Genomic DNA, 7,500 nt, shown 5'->3' on the forward strand with positions numbered 1-7,500 from the left:
GAGGGGAGGAGGGGGATGGAGGGGGGAGGAGAGAGGAGGGGGGAGAGGGGAGGAGGGGGGAGAGGAGAGGAGGGGGGAGAGGGAGGAGGGGGGAGAGGAGAGGAGGGGGGGGAGAGGGGGGGGGATAGGAGGGGGGAGGGGTAGAGGAGAGGAGGGGGGAGAGGGAGGAGGGGGGAGGAGAGAGGAGGGGGGAGAGGGGAGGAGGGGGGAGAGGAGAGGAGGGGGAGAGGGAGGAGGGGGGAGAGGGGGGAGAGGAGAGGAGGGGGGGAGAGGGGATGAGGGGGGAGAGGGGAGGAGGGGGGAGGGGGAGAGGAGGGGAGGAGGGGGAGAGGAGAGGAGGGGGGAGAGGGGAGGAGGGGGAGAGGGGAGGAGGGGGGAGAGGAGGGGGAGAGGAGAGGAGGGGGGGGAGAGGGGGGGAGACGTGTCATCCATATTTAGAAGCAGTAACAGAACCGGGAGTATCTCTGATAACAAGGAGAATGAGAGAGGAAGAGGGAGATGGTTTATATATATATATATATATATATATATATATAGTATCTCTGATAATAGAACCAGACTACGATACACCCTGGACTACGCAACAAGGAGAATGAGAGAGGAAGAGGGAGATGGTTTATTTGGTAGGGAGAAAGAGGGGGATATTTAATGTGAGAGAGCGAGTGTTAGCTTCTTTGTGGGAGAGAGAGGTGACTAAGTTGTTATAACCGTTAACAGTGGTGGAAAAAGTACTCAAATCTCATACTGTAGTAAAAGTGAAAGTCACCCAGTAAAATACAACTTGAGTAAAAGTCTAAAAGTATTTGATTTTAAATATACTTAAGTATCAAAAGTAAAAGTATGAATAATTTAAATGTCCTTATATTAAGTAATGTTGTTCTCTGTTGAGTGAGTCTTCCAGATCAGAGTCAGTAGGGATGACCAGGGATGTTCTCTGTTTAGTGAGTCCACCAGACCAGAGGCAGTAGGGATGACCAGGGATGTTCTCTGTTGAGTGAGTCTTCCAGATCAGAGGCAGTAGATGACCAGGGATGTTCTCTGTTTAGTGAGTCTGTCAGATCAGAGGCAGTAGATGACCAGGGATGTTCTCTGTTTAGTGAGTCCTCCAGATCAGAGGCAGTAGATGACCAGGGATGTTCTCTGTTTAGTGAGTCCTCCAGATCAGAGGCAGCAGGGATGACCAGGGATGTTCTCTGTTTAGTGAGTCCACCAGATCAGAGGCAGTAGGGATGTTCTCTGTTTAGTGAGTCCTCCAGATCAGAGGCAGTAGGGATGACCAGGGATGTTCTCTGTTTAGTGAGTCCTCCAGATCAGAGGCAGTAGATGAGCAGGGATGTTCTCTGTTTAGTGAGTCCTCCAGATCAGAGGCAGTAGATGACCAGGGATGTTCTCTGTTTAGTGAGTCCTCCAGATCAGAGGCAGCAGGGATGACCAGGGATGTTCTCTGTTTAGTGAGTCCACCAGATCAGAGGCAGTAGGGATGACCAGGGATGTTCTCTGTTTAGTGAGTCCTCCAGATCAGAGGCAGTAGGGATGACCAGGGATGTTCTCTGTTTAGTGATTCCTCCAGATCAGAGGCAGTAGGGATGACCAGGGATGTTCTCTGTTTAGTGAGTCCTCCAGATCAGAGGCAGTAGGGATGACCAGGGATGTTCTCTGTTTAGTGAGTCCTCCAGATCAGAGGCAGTAGGGATGACCAGGGATGTTCTCTGTTTAGTGAGTCCACCAGATCAGAGGCAGTAGGGATGACCAGGGATGTTCTCTGTTTAGTGAGTCCTCCAGATCAGAGGCAGTAGGGATGACCAGGGATGTTCTCTGTTTAGTGAGTCCTCCAGATCAGAGGCAGTAGGGATGACCAGGGATGTTCTCTGTTTAGTGAGTCCTCCAGATCAGAAGCAGTAGGGATGACCAGGGATGTTCTCTGTTTAGTGAGTCCTCCAGATCAGAGGCAGTAGAGATGACCAGGGATGTTCTCTGTTTAGTGAGTCCTCCAGATCAGAGGTAGTAGGGATGACCAGGGATGTTCTCTGTTTAGTGAGTCCTCCAGATCAGAGGCAGTAGGGATGTTCTCTGTTGAGTGAGTCCTCCAGATCAGAGGCAGTAGGGATGACCAGGGATGTTCTCTGTTTAGTGAGTCCTCCAGATCAGAGTCAGTAGGGATGACCAGGGATGTTCTCGGTTTAGTGAGTCCACCAGATCAGAGGTAGTAGGGATGACCAGGGATGTTCTCTGTTTAGTGAGTCCTCCAGATCAGAGGCAGTAAGGATGACCAGGGATGTTCTCTGTTTAGTGAGTCCTCCAGATCAGAGGCAGTAGAGATGACCAGGGATGTTCTCTGTTTAGTGAGTCCTCCAGATCAGAGGTAGTAGGGATGACCAGGGATGTTCTCTGTTTAGTGAGTCCTCCAGATCAGAGGCAGTAGGGATGTTCTCTGTTGAGTGAGTCCTCCAGATCAGAGGCAGTAGGGATGACCAGGGATGTTCTCTGTTTAGTGAGTCCTCCAGATCAGAGTCAGTAGGGATGACCAGGGATGTTCTCTGTTTAGTGAGTCCACCAGATCAGAGGTAGTAGGGATGACCAGGGATGTTCTCTGTTTAGTGAGTCCTCCAGATCAGAGGCAGTAAGGATGACCAGGGATGTTCTCTGTTTAGTGAGTCCTCCAGATCAGAGGCAGTAGGGATGACCAGGGATGTTCTCTGTTTAGTGAGTCCTCCAGATCAGAGGCAGTAGGGATGACCAGGGATGTTCTCTGTTTAGTGAGTCCTCCAGATCAGAGGCAGTAGGGATGACCAGGGATGTTCTCTGTTTAGTGAGTCCTCCAGATCAGAGTCAGTAGGGATGACCAGGGATGTTCTCTGTTTAGTGAGTCCTCCAGATCAGAGTCAGTAGGGATGACCAGGGATGTTCTCTGTTTAGTGAGTCCTCCAGATCAGAGGCAGCAGGGATGACCAGGGATGTTCTCTGTTTAGTGAGTCCTCCAGATCAGAGTCAGTAGGGATGACCAGGGATGTTCTCTGTTTAGTGAGTCCTCCAGATCAGAGGCAGTAGGGCTGACCAGGGATGTTCTCTGTTTAGTGAGTCCTCCAGATCAGAGGCAGTAGGGATGACCAGGGATGTCCTCTGTTGAGTGAGTCCTCCAGATCAGAGGCAGCAGGGATGTTCTCTGTTTAGTGAGCCCTCCAGATCAGAGGCAGTAGGGATGTTCTCTGTTTAGTGAGTCCTCCAGATCAGAGGCAGTAGGGATGACCAGGGATGTTCTCTGTTTAGTGAGTCCTCCAGATCAGAGGCAGTAGGGATGACCAGGGATGTTCTCTGTTTAGTGAGTCCTCCAGATCAGAAGCAGTAAGGATGACCAGGGATGTTCTCTGTGTAGTGAGTCCTCCAGATCAGAGGCAGTAGAGATGACCAGGGATCTTCTCTGTTTAGTGAGTCCTCCAGATCAGAGGTAGTAGGGATGACCAGGGATGTTCTCTGTTTAGTGAGTCCTCCAGATCAGAGGCAGTAGGGATGTTCTCTGTTGAGTGAGTCCTCCAGATCAGAGGCAGTAGGGATGACCAGGGATGTTCTCTGTTTAGTGAGTCCTCCAGATCAGAGTCAGTAGGGATGACCAGGGATGTTCTCTGTTTAGTGAGTCCACCAGATCAGAGGTAGTAGGGATGACCAGGGATGTTCTCTGTTTAGTGAGTCCTCCAGATCAGAGGCAGTAAGGATGACCAGGGATGTTCTCTGTTTAGTGAGTCCTCCAGATCAGAGGCAGTAGGGATGACCAGGGATGTTCTCTGTTTAGTGAGTCCTCCAGATCAGAGGCAGTAGGGATGACCAGGGATGTTCTCTGTTTAGTGAGTCCTCCAGATCAGAGGCAGTAGGGATGACCAGGGATGTTCTCTGTTTAGTGAGTCCTCCAGATCAGAGTCAGTAGGGATGACCAGGGATGTTCTCTGTTTAGTGAGTCCTCCAGATCAGAGTCAGTAGGGATGACCAGGGATGTTCTCTGTTTAGTGAGTCCTCCAGATCAGAGGCAGCAGGGATGACCAGGGATGTTCTCTGTTTAGTGAGTCCTCCAGATCAGAGACAGTAGGGATGACCAGGGATGTTCTCTGTTTAGTGAGTCCTCCAGATCAGAGGCAGCAGGGATGACCAGGGATGTTCTCTGTTTAGTGAGTCCTCCAGATCAGAGACAGTAGGGATGACCAGGGATGTTCTCTGTTTAGTGAGTCCTCCAGATCAGAGGCAGTAGGGATGACCAGGGATGTTCTCTGTTTAGTGTGTCCTCCAGATCAGAGACAGCAGGGATGAGCAGGGATGTTCTGTTGATAAGTGTGTGAATTGGACCAATTTCCTGTCCTGCTAAGCATTCAAGATGTAACGAGTACTTTTGGGTGTCAGGGAAAATGTATGGAGTAAAAAGTACATCATTTTCTTTAGGAATGTAGTGAAGTAAAAGTAAATGTTGTCAAAAATATAAAAAGTACAATAACACACAGAGAGAGAGAGAGAGGAGACCATAGTCAAATAACACACAGAGAGAGGAGACCATAGTCAAATAACACACAGAGAGAGGAGACCATAGTCAAATAACACACAGAGAGAGGAGACCATAGTCAAATAACACACAGAGAGAGGAGACCATAGTCAAATAACACACAGAGAGAGGAGACCATTGTAAAATAACACAAAATAAATCAAATAAACTATACACCCTGGTCTCTACTATACACCCTGGTCTCTACTATAACCCCCATAGTAAACTATACACCCTAGTCTCTACTATACACCCTGGTCTCTACTATACACCCTAGTCTCTACTATAACCCCCATAGTAAACTATACACCCTGGTCTCTACTATACACCCTGGTCTCTACTATACACCCTGGTCTCTACTATACACCCTGGTCTCTACTAGACACCCTGGTCTCTACTATACACCCTGGTCTCTACTATACACCCTAGTCTCTACTATACACCCTGGTCTCTACTATACACCCTGGTCTCTACTAGACACCCTGGTCTCTACTATACACCCTGGTCTCTACTATACACCCTAGTCTCTACTATACACCCTGGTCTCTACTATACACCCTGGTCTCTACTTTAACCCCCATAGTAAACTATACACCCTGGTCTCTACTACACACCCTGGTCTCTACTATACACCCTGGTCTCTACTATACACCCTAGTCTCTACTATACACCCTAGTCTCTGCTATACACCCTAGTCTCTACTATACCCTGGTATCTACTATACACCCTGGTCTCTACTATACACCCTAGTCTCTACTATACACCCTAGTCTCTACTATACACCCTAGTCTCTACTATACACCCTGGTATCTACTATACACCCTGGTCTCTACTATACACCCTAGTCTCTACTATACACCCTGGTCTCTACTATACACCCTAGTCTCTACTATAACCCCCATAGTAAACTATACACCCTAGTCTCTACTATACACCCTGGTATCTACTATACACCCTGGTATCTACTATACACCCTAGTCTCTACTATACACCCTGGTCTCTACTATACACCCTAGTCTCTACTATACACCCTGGTATCTACTATACACCCTGGTCTCTACTATACACCCTAGTCTCTACTATACACCCTGGTCTCTACTATACACCCTGGTCTCTACTATACACCCTGGTCTCTACTATACACCCTAGTCTCTACTATACACCCTGGTCTCTACTATACACCCTAGTCTCTACTATAACCCCCATAGTAAACTATACACCCTGGTATCTACTATACACCCTGGTCTCTACTATACACCCTGGTCTCTACTATACACCCTAGTCTCTACTATACACCCTGGTCTCTACTATAACCCCCATAGTAAACTATACACCCTGGTCTCTACTATACACCCTGGTCTCTACTATACACCCTGGTATCTACTATACACCCTGGTCTCTACTATAACCCCCATAGTAAACTATACACCCTAGTCTCTACTATACACCCTGGTCTCTACTATACACCCTGGTCTCTACTATACACCCTAGTCTCTACTATACACCCTGGTCTCTACTATACACCCTGGTCTCTACTATAACCCCCATAGTAAACTATACGCCCTAGTCTCTACTATACACCCTGGTCTCTACTATACACCCTAGTCTCTACTATACACCCTGGTCTCTACTATACAACCCCATAGTAAACTATACACCCTGGTCTCTACTATACACCCTGGTCTCTACTATACACCCTGGTCTCTACTATACACCCTGGTCTCTACTATACACCCTAGTCTCTACTATACACCCTGGTCTCTACTATACACCCTGGTCTCTACTATACACCCTGGTCTCTACTATACACCCTAGTCTCTACTATACACCCTGGTCTCTACTATAACCCCCATAGTAAACTATACACCCTGGTATCTACTATACACCCTAGTCTCTACTATACACCCTGGTCTCTACTATACACCCTGGTCTCTACTATACACCCCCATAGTAAACTATACACCCTAGTCTCTACTATACACCCTGGTCTCTACTATACACCCTAGTCTCTACTATACACCCTGGTCTCTACTATACACCCTGGTCTCTACTATAACCCCCATAGTAAACTATAAACCCTAGTCTCTACTATACACCCTGGTCTCTACTATACACCCTGGTCTCTACTATACACCCTGGTCTCTACTATACACCCTGGTCTCTACTATACACCCTGGTCTCTACTATACACCCCCATAGTAAACTATAAACCCTGGTCTCTACTATACACCATAGTCTCTACTATACACCCTAGTCTCTACTATACACCCTGGTCTCTACTAAACACCCTAGTCTCTACTATACACCCTGGTCTCTACTATACACCCTAGTCTCTACTATACACCCTGGTCTCTACTATACACACAAGTCTCTACTATATACCCTGGTCTCTACTATACACCCTGGTCTCTACTATACACCCTGGTCTCTACTATACACCCTGGTCTCTACTATACACCCTGGTCTCTACTATACACCCTAGTCTCTACTATACACCCTGGTCTCTACTATACACCCTGGTCTCTACTATACACCCTGGTCTCTACTATACACCCTGGTCTCTACTATACACCCTGGTCTCTACTATACACCCTGGTCTCTACTATAACCCCCATAGTAAACTATACACCCTGGTCTCTACTATACACCCTGGTCTCTACTATACACCATGGTCTCTACTATACACCCTAGTCTCTACTATACACCTTGGTATCTACTATACACCCTGGTCTCTACTATACACCCTAGTCTCTACTATATACCCTGGTATCTACTATACACCCTGGTATCTACTATAACCCCCATAGTAAACTATACACCCTGGTCTCTACTATACACCCTGGTCTCTACTATACACCCTGGTCTCTACTATACACCCTGGTCTCTACTATAACCCCCATAGTAAACTATACACCCTGGTCTCTACTATACACCCTGGTCTCTACTATACACCCTAGTCTCTACTATACACCCTAGTC

The 7,500-nt window shown here is 47.7% G+C and overlaps 1 protein-coding gene across 2 annotated transcripts in view; it reads left to right on the top strand.

Annotated features, from left to right (window-relative positions):
- LOC139383000 (tyrosine-protein kinase receptor UFO) overlaps positions 1-7,500 on the top strand; it is an 81,200-nt gene that overhangs the window by 45,642 nt on the left and 28,058 nt on the right. The window lies entirely within an intron of this gene.

Source organism: Oncorhynchus clarkii, chromosome 24 (assembly GCF_045791955.1).
Source record: "Oncorhynchus clarkii lewisi isolate Uvic-CL-2024 chromosome 24, UVic_Ocla_1.0, whole genome shotgun sequence".
NCBI lineage: Eukaryota > Metazoa > Chordata > Actinopteri > Salmoniformes > Salmonidae > Oncorhynchus > Oncorhynchus clarkii.